The following is a 14,777-nucleotide window of genomic DNA, read 5'->3' on the forward strand; positions in this document are numbered from 1 at the left end:
GTCCAGACTGTTCGCCTTCGCCTGGGTGAAAAACTGGATTATTTTTCATAATCACTCAGACGTTATGCCATATTCCCTGTAGCTACATCTGTGATACTGGTATTGATGATGTCATCATGGCCCTCTGCTGAAGCACTGACTGTCATTAATTAGACTGTGGCACTGCTGTTCGCTCTGTGTTCCCATGGTAACAATGTGTGGTGTCTACTTTCCCCCAACCAAGGCAGCTATGTCCATAAAGCCACTGGTTTCCATTTTCTTCAGGTCTGGAAGATTTTTCATACGCACATATCAAAGAAACCCATTTGTTAGTCTGATGAATATTAATAAAGTGGTAGACAATATAACAACCTGAACCTTGTCCACACATTGCACACAGTGCCAGTATATGATTTATTACTGGGCTAAATAGATGTCACATGCTTGGAGGTTTGAAGTAGTTCATTCCACGTTTTTCTTACATGTAAATTAATATTCAATAGGTAACGTATGTCTCAAATCACATTAATAAAAGAGTACATCTTCAGGATGAATTAAATACAGCAGGGAGGAAGAAGGCAGGAAGAAAGAAAAATAAGTACTGTAATTCCCAGTTTACAGTCTCATTGCCTTATTGTGGATAACTGGCAATAATAAGTACACAGTAAAAACTTAAACTGGATGAAATAATATTGCTATTGAATGGTTCAAACTCCTGAAAGTTCCCCAGAAAGATAACAGCATCACATCAGCAGCAGATGTTCTTCCTGCAGCTACTGAAGAAAAATCACCTTATTACAGGCAATGCTGCCTCACTTTTACATAACCATTCATTCAGTCCATCCTCACTGTTCCCTGGTTCGAAGTTACACAATGTTCGGGTCAAGGACATTTTGCACCATGTAATTCAGTATAGACTGAGCTGCACTGGCTTCAACTTCAGACCTTATCCAACAGCAGAGCAAAAACACTGGAAAGAAAACCACAGAAAAGACAATTTGGAAACACTCTTGCCTGTAACAGCGTTTCTTCCATTGAGTAGCCAATGGAAAAAATGCTCAGACGTACGGCAAAGGACAAAATCACCATGCCCCTCCCCGGCAGAGCTTTCCCACGAGCGTTGTCCATCTCGACCAAACAGCAGCTCTGCACTAATCCTCCCCTGGGCAACAGCTGAACCCTTGCACTCACTGTGCTCTGCTGTCCGCTGGACAATCCTGTCACAGTGCAGTTTAACACATCCTCACCTGCTGTGCACTGAGGAAAAAAAAAACCACATGCCCTTTCCCCCAGGCACTTCATAATGGCACCTACATAACAGACCCGAATGAAGTACTTGAATTATAAGGTTTTTATGATGACATTATGAGTCAAATAATCAATAAATCCATCAGAAATGACTTTTTGAAACAAGTCGTTTAAGTTAATTAGCAAGCATTGATGTGACATTTGTCAGCTGTATTTGTACATTCTTTTCCCTGTTGAGTTTTCTTGCATACAAACAAAAGATACATATGGTTTCACTTGGTGATATCTGGTAAAACACAGTGGTTATACCCTTGACCTGTAACATGTGTAGTGAATGTTTATCATTTCTTCATCTTTTTAGGTTGAAGTTCCATAAATACTTATCTTGTGGTCAAAAATATCGAATTAAAGCTCTATTCCAAGGCTGTTCTATATGTTTCTAATGAATAAATGAATACATAAATTTCTGACCACCTCATATCCATTTCAGGCCTATGCAAACAACTTCAAGCTAGCCTCATCCACCTGCAGTTTAAGCCCCTCCCATTCCAAGAGCAGATACAGATCATTTGGGCTATGTTAACTATGCTGGCCCAAATCCGTTTTTGGCATATTCATATTCTCTGCAAATTGATTTTAGGAAGTTTGAACAGCATAAAAAAAACTCATTTACACATGTACATTCTCTGGCTGCTCATATCGGATTTAAAAGTGCCTTAGCGTCACTTGCATCATAACTCAAAAGGCCATCAAATCCAGTAAGACAGAGTCACATCAGAGCTGTGTAGCTGTAGCTGAGTGGAATCCAGGCGTCTACTAGCAGAGGGTTGTGGAAGACAACACGGAGAAGAGCCTGTGGGCATTCTGTTTTCGTCAGTTGACAGTGTGATTGTTGTGATCGAAGGGCAAGATGATGGATCTCCATTTCTCATGCTTCCACGTTACCTGCGTACATAATTACTGACGTCTACATTGTTACCACAGCAACTGATGCAGATAGGTTGGTGATGCCTGGACACCAAAGCCCCATCTGATCACTTGCAAATAATAGTGTGGACAGTCTGTTTTTAAGATCTGTTTTGAGAAACAAATCTGATTTCAGAAGCAAATCTGATTTACCTGCAGTCTGAATGAGATTTAGTCAGCTGAACAGATACAGCTTATAGCGTACTCGCCCAGCCCGGCTCAATCCGGTTCAGTCCAACTATAGGTTTCTTTCACTTATTCTGTGTTTACTTTTCATGCTTATACAACAACAGTTGTCAATGATTTCGGTGTTACTTCACCCAAAGTGCCTTGTAATTACACATTCACCACACAGCACGGGCTCACTGTGGGTGGCCGCATCCTTTCAATGAGAAAGCAGAGCTATAAAACAAACAACCATTCACCAGGTAGATCTACTCTCAAATTTCCTCGTAATTATATTCTTTCAACAATTCTAAATGAATCACCAAAATTATTCCAGGCCTGTTATTGTCTGCTGCTGCTCAGGAAAAGATGCAATTACCTAAGGCAGTGTGTGAGCAAATATGTGGGTCACAATTCTAGGGCATGGGTGGAAAGGGCACTGCAGCTCTTTGTTGTACGACTGTCTCAAGCTTAGATCATAGGTTACATCTTTGATTAAATTCCCGGTTTTGCCGGTATGGGTTCTTTGGCGGGGCTCCCACAAAGAGTCATTATGAGCTTAAAGCCAGAATAATGTCATTGTTGTGAATTCATCAGTAAATGTTTATAAAAATCAGCAACAGCCACTGTACTAGGCACAGACTGTGAACTGAAGTAGCCTCTCGCAAGCAGTCCATGGAAAAAATGACCTTATGTCTCCATTCCTATCTATTGCTATTTCATTTTCCTTGTTTCATTATGAAACACTGCCGTCCATTTTTCCAAAGCTTCCTCCTGAAAGCACACAAACCTCCCTTGTTTGATTCAGGTTTCTCTTTAAATAGCAAAGCAGCCTGTAATGAGAAGCATTCATCTCTTTCAGGAGAAAGGTAAACAAATAGCTGAATACTGAATTACATTGCGAGCTAATATCCATTCAGTCTAATCTTTAATCAACAGTAACCAAAAGCACAGGACTGAAGTTATTGGCAGCTACACATTAATTTTTCATATATTTTTAAGGTAATCAACATTTCAGTTGAGCTACAGGACACAAAAACCTCTGTAGAAAGCATATTTTCTCACCTGAAGGCCTGTTAACAGAAAAAAATGAGTTCACATATAATCACGATAGATGCCTGATGGTGAAAGTGGGTTAATAACATCTACATTTTTAATTATAAATGGCTAGATCATTAGTAGTCTGGGAAAATAATAATCACACTCACTAGTTTTCACATTGACTGTTGACATGCTTCATGGCTGATTAATCCAGAGTGACATACAGCTAATCTAGATGCTTAAAAAGGACCACAATCTCTGTGAGTGGTATCGTCTGCACACATAATTCAGGATAACAGCTCATACTAACAGGGGGAAGCAGATTGGCGTAGTGAGTGTGGAATTCATGCTCCAGTTTGATAATTATGCATGATTCATTCATCCCGCTGAAGTGCTCTTGAGCAAACCCCTTACATCAATTCCTGCCCTGGATAAGACCTCTGACCAAGACCAAACTACTACTAAAGAAGCTGAATATAAATCACAGAAATCCTCTGCTGACCCTTTGTGAGCCTGCTCGCAGCTTTAGCCCGTCAGGTGGCGCCATTCTGACCGTTTCCAAAGTCAAGGCTTAAAGGTCATATTGATAGTTGATTACTGATTTTAAAATGCCTAAAATTATTGTTTTGCTTATGTCTGTTCAAATGGTATGTCTCAGCTTCTACCAAGGCTTGTCAGACAACAGTATAACATAGTGTATCGTGTGGGATCTATGTTTCGTTCATCAGCAATCTTGGTAGATGCCAGTTTGTGGGGGGAAAAAAAAACAAAAAAACATACTGCCTCATGTTAGCTAGCAAGCATCAGCGATGTTAATGTTAGGCAGCGATAGCACTGCTAACTAGTGTTAGCAATCTGTGGTATTGCAAGAAACTGGCAACCACTTGAGAGGGCAAACAACAGTGGTGTTGTGGTGTGAATGCAATGGTCGGGGGGGAAATTGAATGCCTCATTTAGTGGCTGAACTTTATCAGCAACATTAAATGTGTGACCGCGCTTCTGCCATCAAATGACCAACCTGAGAAGATAAGTTCTTTTAAATCACCTCTTAAAATCCCCTTTTATAGACCTGCTTTCATTTCATGTTGTCTTTTTCTGTTCCTTTCTGTCTACCAATTTTTTTATTCTTTTCCACTTTTGTGATGATTTCTCTTATCACCCTGTTACTGCTATTATTGTTTTTATGTACATTACTTTTGTGAGATTTTGCCTTTTTTAGTGCTTCTATTCATTTTATTTGTTTTTATTAATATTGACATTTCGTGTTTTGCATTTTCTTGTTTTATCTTCTTGTTTGCCTTCACTGTTCAGCCTTTCCTCTGTTCTATTGTCTGCCTTAGTTTCCACCTATTGTATTATCTGTCAAAGCACTTTGTAAACTCTGTTTATAAAGTTGCTATATAAATCAAAGGTATAGGTGTAGGTGTATAGGTGTAGTTAAGGTTTCTGTTATTGTTACTGGATCCAAAGTGAAAATCAAACTGTGTTATCAGCACAGTATGTTAGCTCTGACATCTGCCCTGATTTAATGATCCTGTTTGGCCTATTGACATCACAGATTGTAGATGACCTACTGAACATCACAAGAATTGGAAATCCATCAGGGAGTGTTCTTTTTATTTCAGCATCAGACCTGACCTGCTTGTATATATAGTCCTAAGTCATGTTGTGTATTTTATGTGAAACAAACTTCGTTGTAATGCACATTCAGCCAACACCCTGGAATACAAAGTGTAGCAACACCCACATAAACAATGAGATACAAAGTTTGACCACACCTAGTTCTTGGAGGTAACCTTTTGTCGTGAAAAGAAAGCTTAAAAAGCTCAACCTGTTCTGTGAACCAGCTATGTAAGAAAGGCAGCATCTCCAAAATAAAAGCATTGACCCTAAGAAAAGAAAAGAAAAATGACTGTGCAGCAGACCGTGGCACTCAAATAGTGTCAGAATTAATCTCACAATCTTAATAGAGATCCTAGTGTAGTACTGCAGTGACTTCAAAAAAGCTTTGACACACAGTGTTCAGATATTTATCTCATTTAATGCTAGGAATAAAAAGAGAGAAAGCAAATACACATTATGTGGTGAGCCCTAGAGCCGGAAGAACTTTTTTTTTCCTTTCAAAAAGCAGCTAAAAGTCTTAATCATGCCCCAGTGGATCTCAGCCTGAAGCTACGGAGGACAATGACTGTGTGCTTTGGAGCAAGAGATCAGCGACAGCAGCAAGGATGATGACGTCTGTAGAGACAGTTATATAACTGGAGCTGAACATTTTGTCTGTCATAGTTACAAGGTTACAGAGGGTGACATGAATACCAGCCGGTCTCAAGAGTCATGTGCAACATACTGTAGTTCAGCAGGACAAATTGTGCCATGTTCCCCCAGTGTAGTGCAGTATGAAGTAAAAGGCATGTTCATGTTTGATGTTAATAATCAGCATGTCTGGGTCTGTTTCTTTAGACCACTGCTTCTCTCAGGGCTTCTAAAAAAAAAGCATATATCTCTTTACTGGAGATTCACCATTCAAATGTATAATGAGGCATATCAGGCCTACAATCCAGGACTTTCTAAAGATCCAAACTACAGAAAGGATGACCGAGCAGAGTTAGTGAAGTTAGATGATAATGACTCTGTCAGCTTCACAGTTTTAACTAACACGTTCTCACTCCCAAATCATCAAATATGGCAGCTCAGTGGACTGAAGCTTCAAACTATGATGCTCTATCGGCCCCTCGAGCATCAGTTCTGCACATGAATGTCCAGTTAGACTTTTAAAATGAAGCTTGCTGACACACATTTTACATAATATGTCTTTTGTACGGTTGTTTAGGCTTAGGTTTATGCCCAAAAACTACTTGGTAAGGGTCTGGGCGCTAATAACTACCTTCAGTCACGTCAGCTACATAACTTGCTTAACTCATTTTACATAGCTGAATTTACGTAACGTAACTTTAAAACAAATCAGACTTTACAAATGGTCATTACACAGAACTTAAACACTGGTATCCTGGGGAAAGTCCTGTGTATGACCTTTGCAACCACCCCATCCAATCCACAACTAGGAGGGAGGCCTCCAGAAATGACACAAGAGAGGTAACTGGGAGTTAGTACAGGCTGGGTTTGACTCAACAAGCTCACTGGTGCTTCCTAACCACAGAAAACGGATTCTTACCACACTGAGGTGACAGTGATTTAATAAGTTCGACCACACAGATGGCTATGTTAACCCTGCAGTGCGAAATGTTGGTCTCCCCTTTGTAGAAAAATCTACATTATTGGCAACTTATGTTTCTTCTCGATGACGAAATGAACTCCCTGTTCCTCCCTTATGAAACCTACCACCCATCCCCGAAGTATGTCAGTGAGTCCATTAAAGGACCAAAAGAAGCAGCTGTAGCTCATCGCACAGCAACCACACAATAACAATGAATCATCAAAAGACTCCAACTTAGAAAGGTCTAGAAAGAAAAGATTAAGTCAATTAATAAGTGCCTGCACACTCCTCAATACGAGGAACATGTAGGCACTCATCATATTGTAATGGATTAATAACTGTGCTGGAGCTTTGATTGTGCATTTGATTTTCTCTGGTTTCAAAAGGTACATAGTGTCTTGTATTGATCTGATGATAAGTGGAGGCGGTTGCTTCCAGCAGGGGAGAATAAGCTCTCGGACAATTAAGAAGGTAAGTGTTCACCTTGCACTGAGGCTGGCTTTTGGTATAAATCCAAATGTAGCGACGGGTGGGTTGCAAGATATTGCATCAAATATAATAGAAATGTATGTAAGGCTGGGGTGATACCAAGACATGTACATCAGAGGTGGATTTCATCATTCGATGTTGAGACTCAGATCCTGACGGTCAGGAAGAATCGTTCATATCGTTATAGGCAAACACATGCAACTTCATGATTATGTGTGTTTTTAGACAACACAACAGTGGATAATGTTTATATTCACCTTGACATTAAATTGACATGTATTGAAGGTAAGCCAAGGGTGACTGACTGACTGAATGAGAACGATGAGCTACAAACAAAATGAAATGTTTTTTTGTTTTTTTTCACGGAAACAATTGCCATGCTTTCCTGTCTCTCATTGGCTAACAGTGTCCTAGAGTGACGAGTGACAGTGACGACAGTGTCCTAGACTCAGCATAAAATTGGCTGGCTCTCAGTCCTCTTCACCACTCTCATAACTAAACAGTGAAAACACAGCGACTAGTCTGTAAGAACTAAAGAACAACAAGAGAGAAGTGAAACGTGGAATCAGGTCAGTTTGTTCACACTAAAGAGTCGTTCCTTCGAACTGATTCATCCACAAACAATCCATCTTTAATGTTCTGGGTTGGCCAAGGACAAGGAGGGTCTACTTTAGAGTAAATTCTTCTAATCTTTTATTGGGGAGGTGATATCCATCTGTATCAGACCAACTATTTTGATAATCTATTAATCATTTAATTCATTTCTTAGACAATAATGGCTTATAATGGCAATAATTATTATTTTTCTGGTCTTACATGATTTAATACCATTGGTCAGGCAAAAGTAGCAACATGAAGATTGCACCTTAGACACTTTTTTAGAATAAACTCAAAATAATAAATAAAACTGAATGATGAAAAAATAAATATTGCCAGAATAAATTTATGTTGTTAGTTGAAGTCCAAGTGAATTAGCAATTTCAGCCTTTTAAAAGGTTACTTCACAGATTACATAAAGTGTTAGCAATCTTTGTTTTAAAACCTCAATTTAAATAAAGGCTTTGGACGAATAATATTGAAATGTCAATAGATTTCTTACCAGTCTTCATATACTTAATTATATTTAAACTTAAAGATGATACTGAAACGATGTATAGTAAATCACCATTATGCTTCTAATAAAAAACCATGCCAGTACTTCAACAATGTTGCAGAATTTCCTTTTCTTACACTGGTGCCTTGTTGTGGAACAGCCTTCTGTAACACATCCCTCTCCAAACGAGAGGGGATTACAGAAGCCAGGTCAAGACTTTTAATAGGGTCACAGACTCATTATAAAATCTTCTAGTGCATTTTAACTTCAGCCATCATTTTTGTATGTGTGTGTGTGTGTGTGTGTGTGTGTGTGTGTGTGTGTGTGTGTGTGTGTGTGTGTGTGTGTGTGTGTGTTTTGATGTGGGTATTCCTTTTTTAACTGGAGGTGGTGTAATTTCTGTTGTCTGGATTTTATTGTTTAGTTTGACGTTGTGTGTCTTGTGTTTTGTCTTTTAACCTCTTGGGTCAAGCTGAAAATGAGTGTTTTCACTTTTAAAATGTTATGCCTTGGACTTCTTTGTCTTTAAATGCTAACATACATGCAACTTAAGTAGTTTTGTTGTAACTTTATATTCACTTTTTATTGTGTCATTTCCTTGTCAAATTGCAGGGATTGTATAAGCAAATAGAAGACGGCCTGCCGTGGACATTTAATACTTCCATGAGCATTTATTACCTTTGGGATTGTACTCAGGCCAACTGTAGGTATTTATAAGCATCAAGTAAATATTCTTACAAATGAGGGCAGAATAATTATCGAGAATTGGATTTTATAAAACTAAAAGGAGATTTGGCAGAGGGCAGAGAGTGACGCACACACCATGGTGCCAGTCACTGAGAAGTTATTAATCCAGTCGAACTACATGAGAAACAAACCACATTTTTGCATCAACTTACCACCTAATATGGTCAGTTGAACGTGTGCTCCAGATAGAGGCACATACATGTAGGTGATAAAATAAACTCGTGATGACTTTTTTCACAATTACAACATAGATGATGTTGTCTCTGTCTATCTCACCTTCACTCATGCAGAACAAAGTATTCTAGGAGTTTTTTTTTTTTCCTTTATTGGAAAAGGGCAAACTGTCTCTAGTGGTTGGACCGGAGGCATTCAAAACACTAAAGGAACTATTGCTGTAGTTTGTTAAAGAGCATGGAACACTTAGTCTGGTTTTGATGGAATTTACAAATACTTCAAATGCCAGTCTAATATAGTCAGGGTGTCTGTTTCCCATCTCTCTCAGCTTTCTCTATTTTATTACCTACAAGGAAATGTTTTCACTGTTGCTCTGTTTAGCTAAGTGTGCCTTGGTGTATAGGTCAGTTCAGGTATTTCTTGTCTCTGGGGCTGATATCTGTGGAACTAACCTTGCTAACCTAAATAGTTTTCAAATTGAGATACATGAAAGACACCTGATTATCAAAGAAAACATAATACTGTGATAGGATATGCCACAAAAACAAGTTTGTCATTCCCAAGGGAAACTACGATGAGAGACAACTGTAAAAAATCAAATAATATAGGCTATAGATACACTACAAGAAGAAAGTACAAAGGCATCTAATGTACAAGCCACATGTAATACTAAACTAACTCTTGCACCATGATTCCAAAGGTTTTAAATACTTAAAGCGTAACAAACTCGAAGATTCATATCTTGTACTTCCTCAAAGACAGCTCAGCACTTAGCCCTATGTCTCTTCAGCTTCAGCAAAACCAGCACTTAGTTCTTTTTTCCCAAAAGAAAAAAACATGTTGGTGTCAGTGTGAGTAAGTAAAGTGTAAATATTAATATATTGTGTATACTAAAAGGGCAGCACACACACAAAAGGGATATGACGACTATAAAGTAAATAGGGCTTAGTCATTCGCAACCTCTGACGTTGGTCAACCTGTTGTCAGATCTCACTCCATTTCATGTGTGTATGAGATGAATCAACATGGGTTGTACATTCAACATTCATTCTATGTGGAGCAGCGCTCTGTTTTCTTAAAGAGACAGAAGGTACAAATGATCCCTTTGCTGTTGCACAGACCTGCACCATTTGTGCATGCCCAGTCACACTAAGCAGCTCTAGCAATATTCAGACTAGCGTTCAGTTTAAGCTTGCAGGACATGGCCCAGTAACCTACTTTCCCCACAACATGCTCTGCAACATCAGAGGCGAGGCTGTGTGTCATCAGTTAACTAACCTTCACCACCGCATAGTTTGAGCAGAGAGACGTGGAAACCCAGACACGGCATTGCTAAAACAAAGAGTACCAATGATCATGGTTATGTCTCAGAAAAAGAAATGCCCACAAGGCCTCTTTCTCAGATTACTCCTAAAGGTGAAACACAATGTTGTAAACTGATAACTGAGGCAGTGAAAGGGAATTTCATGAGGTAAGTAAATGGGGGGGGGAAAAGTAGAAAAGGCAAAAACCTGTCAAAAAGACTGTGATACCAGTGAGCACGGGCCAAGCTAATCATACTCATTTAGCTAATGTCATAATTGTTTAATGGCAAGTCATGGTAATGGGGTAATTGGTCATAATGTATCATAAGCAATAGTTTTTTTAAAAAGTTCCTTAAACGTGTGAGATAACCTGTATTTGTGAAAACTCAAAATGATGAGATTGATGAACAGATTATGAGATTTAATCATATCTTATAATGAGAAAGCTTCACACAATGGAAACACACTAAGGTGGGTATTTCCTACTGCAATTAAATATTTCCTAAAACTCTTCAATTTAAACCATGTTCAAAATATTCCCACAGAAACATAACCCTTTTCTGTCCACGTCATCGTCCGGGGTTGCTGAGTGGCAACAGGACAATGCCTTGGGTTTCACCCTTCCTCTCTGTAAATCCCACTGCATTACAGTTCACGAACCAGGTGAACCACACTATGAACTGATTAACCATACAACCGGATAGCCTCAAACCATTCTTCTGAGTTTCTAGGTTAACATATACAGATGCGCACAGATAGGGAAACAACTGACACAGTTACCGCATGCTTACTCTGCTCAGCAGATTTAATGATGACACCTGTGATACAGTGTGACTGCACAGAGATTTTGGACTGGATTGTGGGCTGACTTTCTGGTTACATGTCACCAGTTGTTCTGGTGTATCTATTCTTACTTGATTTATTGTTCAGTCTTCATTTTTTCACCCATCTGAGAATCAGTTTTACTAGTAGCGGACATGGGCTTCCATACCGTCAGTGAGCAGCCCTGTTGGTTTCTGCAAACCACTAATGCATTCATGACTCTGGGTGTCATAGGTCATAGAACCATATTTACATTTGAACAAATCGTGTCATATCATGTTCACATTACATGATTATGACCTGACAATCATGCCAGGTGTGACATGTGAGATGGGCTGCAAAGTGTTTCAACATTTGTAAATGTCACACCAGAGACAAAAGACAGATAATGTTGACGGCAAGGCAAGACATCTCCAGTGGTGTTTGTGTCCACCAAAGCAGATATTTTAACCTAAACCTAACCACAACCTAAGCACAGCATTGTCACAAGATAAAAGGGACATGTACAATGCAACATAAAGAAGGGGCCAACAACTGAACATAACTGACTCCTGACCTGTTTACATGGGGGCAGACTTTATGAAAAAAAAACAAAAAAACAATGTATTAACCAATTCATTCAGCTCTGGATTCTAAATTCTGATTGTTGGATTTAGTGACATGACTGAAAGAAAAAAAAAATTAGCTGAAGGGAGATGAAGATAGCATGAGTCATGAGGCTGGCCCAAATGTTTAACAGCATATGGTGCAGTGAACACCCCAGTTCAGTCAGTCATGGAACAGCCCATCCTGTCCAACTCAGCTGTCAGCACACATCCTCATCACTATTCATGTCTGCTGGGCCAACCTCTGCACTGACGCAGCAAGCCGGATAAGCCTCAACTTGAGTGTACGTGGGTCAAGACGCAGAAGAATCACATGGCAATTGAACACTGACATGATTAATAAAGAGCCTGATCTTTTTTTTGTTCTATATTGCATCAGGCCCCTCAACAGAACTGACACAGCTGCCATGACTTGGCATCATTCAGGACTCCTGTGAATCTGGTGTCTTGCCCAATCACATAATCCACCATCTCTCACCACTCTGTTGAGCCCTATTTCTCTCTTCTTACACAAGTGCACCGACCACGTAACCCTGTTACATTTCAGTCAGTTATATGGACTTTCATTTCAGTTCGGCTCAACTTATAAAATGTGTGTTAAAGTAATAATGTGCCTGTGTATGGTTTCCAGGTTAGCCATGTCAACACATCCAAAGTTTCATTAGCTACACTTCAACAGCACTTAATTAGCTAGCTAACAGAGTCAAGTGTATGTCATGACAGTTTAACACAGTATCAATATCAGGGAAAAATTTATGCTATTTAAACGCGATTGTCTTGAAGCTTGAATTGACATAAATGTTATGTATGTGCAGCTAAGTAACACTCCTGCACATTTTATTTGTATTTCAGCTGGTTAACTGAAGAAGAAGCACTAACTGCCACCATATAGTAACCTAACGGTAACCTAACGTCTGCTAACCTTACAGGCTAAATGGGGTAAAAGAAAACACAAAAAGTGTACAATTTTTGTACAACAATATTATAAAGCAAATTAAGCTAATCTATCTTAACATATCTACTAAGATACTTTCATTTACTATGAGCTTTTTCCTTTAATGCGTGCTAAAGAGTTTTAAAAGTTAGCTAACATTTGGCTAACTTATGGTGTTACGTTAATATTCGTGACGCTACAATTAACGTCACGGACACAACTGGACCGGTTAGCGCCGATAACACAGAGCTGGAAACTTACCTTATTCTAAGGGACGAGGGGTCAAAACCAGTCCAAACGGAACCATATGGAAACGGGGAGCAATAGAAAAAAAAACCCCGATGTCCTATATTCCAAAAAGTTGCTCCAACAGCACCGCCGACTCAGTGTGGAAAATGCCGAACAGCCTTGCCGGTGTATAATTCGGGTGACAGCCTGGTGAGATGAAGATCCAGATCCAAGCCCACACACACCTCACACTTTACATTCTCATTTGACTGATTTAAAATGTGTCCTGTCCACACACACACACACATATACACAGCGCACTCTCTCAGTCAGACAGATGAAGGCTGAATGAAGAGTTTGCTCCAGCCGGAGTGCGTCCACACTCAGAGTCCCGCCCACTGGACTATATACTAAATTAAGTTATGTGAGCGTGTGTGTGTGTGAGAGTGTGTGTGTGTAATGATGACGACAGAGCATTACAGACACACTTTAAAATGAAATCTTAAAACAGCCCTTTTCTTTTCCAACAACCTGCCATTGACCAACAGATTATATAAATATGATTTCATACGTGTACAGTATGGAGATGGGGTGCTGTGATTTGTGTGAGTCATGATCTCTGACTCATGCTTTCTGTGGCCATTATATAGCAAGTCATCACATGTTAGTCTACGTGCATCTGAGCAGACCACACTGGGAGGTTTTTTTGCGCAAAATACAAACAGAAGAGCAGTGGTCAGACGCACAGGAGTCCCCCTCCCCAAGTTTCACATAATCCAACAAATCAACACACACATTAGCGCCACCCTTAGGTCAATCAGTGCAATGCAGTAATGGAAGAGCTGCTCAGATCCTCAGCAGGTTTAGTTTACTATGCTAAAATCAAAAAAGGCCCCTTAAAGTGTTATATAGTGTACTTAAAGTGGCCCCTGTGACTGATATATATTCAGAATTAGAATCTGAATTCCTTTATTAGTTCCGCAAACGGGGAAATGTGTGCATCACAGCAGCTGAAGGAAGAAAAGGGTTTAAAAATATGTACAGATTTGTGTATATATATATATAACATGTACATTACTGTATTGTTAATACTATGTGCTGGGTGCAGTGGGTAATTTTCATTTATAATATTATCTCATACACTTTTAAAAATTAGTGAGGGATATTGGGATATTTTAGTGTTTTTTATTTGTATATTCTGTGACATAGTGCAATCAATCTCCTCCACAGATGTCTCTCTGTAGCCAAGTTGCACTATGGGTAACGTAGGCACCAGGTTTTCAAAAAGGAAGATGAAGAATGCGTACAATTAAAAAGGCGATTTCTCTGTTTCTGCAGAGACGATTTTGATCATTTGTTTTCAGCAGTGTTATAGGACCACTTCACTGCTTTTCAGCTTTTCAAGCTCTGACATGAGAATGTTTTACAGCTAATCAAAAAGGGTGTTTTATGGAAATACTTGAGTAAAAGCACTTCAGAAGTGTACTTAATACTTGCAATACTTCTCAACAGTTAGAGGTAAACAGCTTTTTTAAATTTCAGCAGCTTAAACAAACAGTGTGTGGGTCAGCTGCCGACTTCAGTGCCTCATAGTGATTCATGTGAGCACCTTTTATTGCCCTTTAAAAGATACAACAACATCACTCTCTAAGAATGTATTCCAGCAATGATTTTCTAACACAGGTCCATGAAATTGTGGGAGATTTCCCAGCAGTGTTTGTGGCCACCAAAGCCAAAACATTGTTTTTTTTTCCTCGTCCTGACCAAG

General features: G+C 39.3%; 1 protein-coding gene across 6 annotated transcripts in view; it reads right to left on the bottom strand.

The window, feature by feature from the left end:
• Positions 1-13,420, bottom strand: part of npas2 (neuronal PAS domain protein 2) — a 46,166-nt gene extending 32,746 nt beyond the window's left edge. For all 6 annotated transcript variants that reach the window (XM_037120799.1, XM_037120796.1, XM_037120798.1 and 3 more), the window contains exon 1: positions 13,043-13,420. The gene's annotated coding sequence lies outside the window, so the exon portion shown is untranslated. The remainder of the gene's footprint in view (positions 1-13,042) is intronic.
• Between the last annotated feature and the right edge of the window lie 1,357 nt (positions 13,421-14,777).

Source organism: Acanthopagrus latus, chromosome 13 (genome assembly GCF_904848185.1).
Source record: "Acanthopagrus latus isolate v.2019 chromosome 13, fAcaLat1.1, whole genome shotgun sequence".
NCBI classification, from domain to species: domain Eukaryota; kingdom Metazoa; phylum Chordata; class Actinopteri; order Spariformes; family Sparidae; genus Acanthopagrus; species Acanthopagrus latus.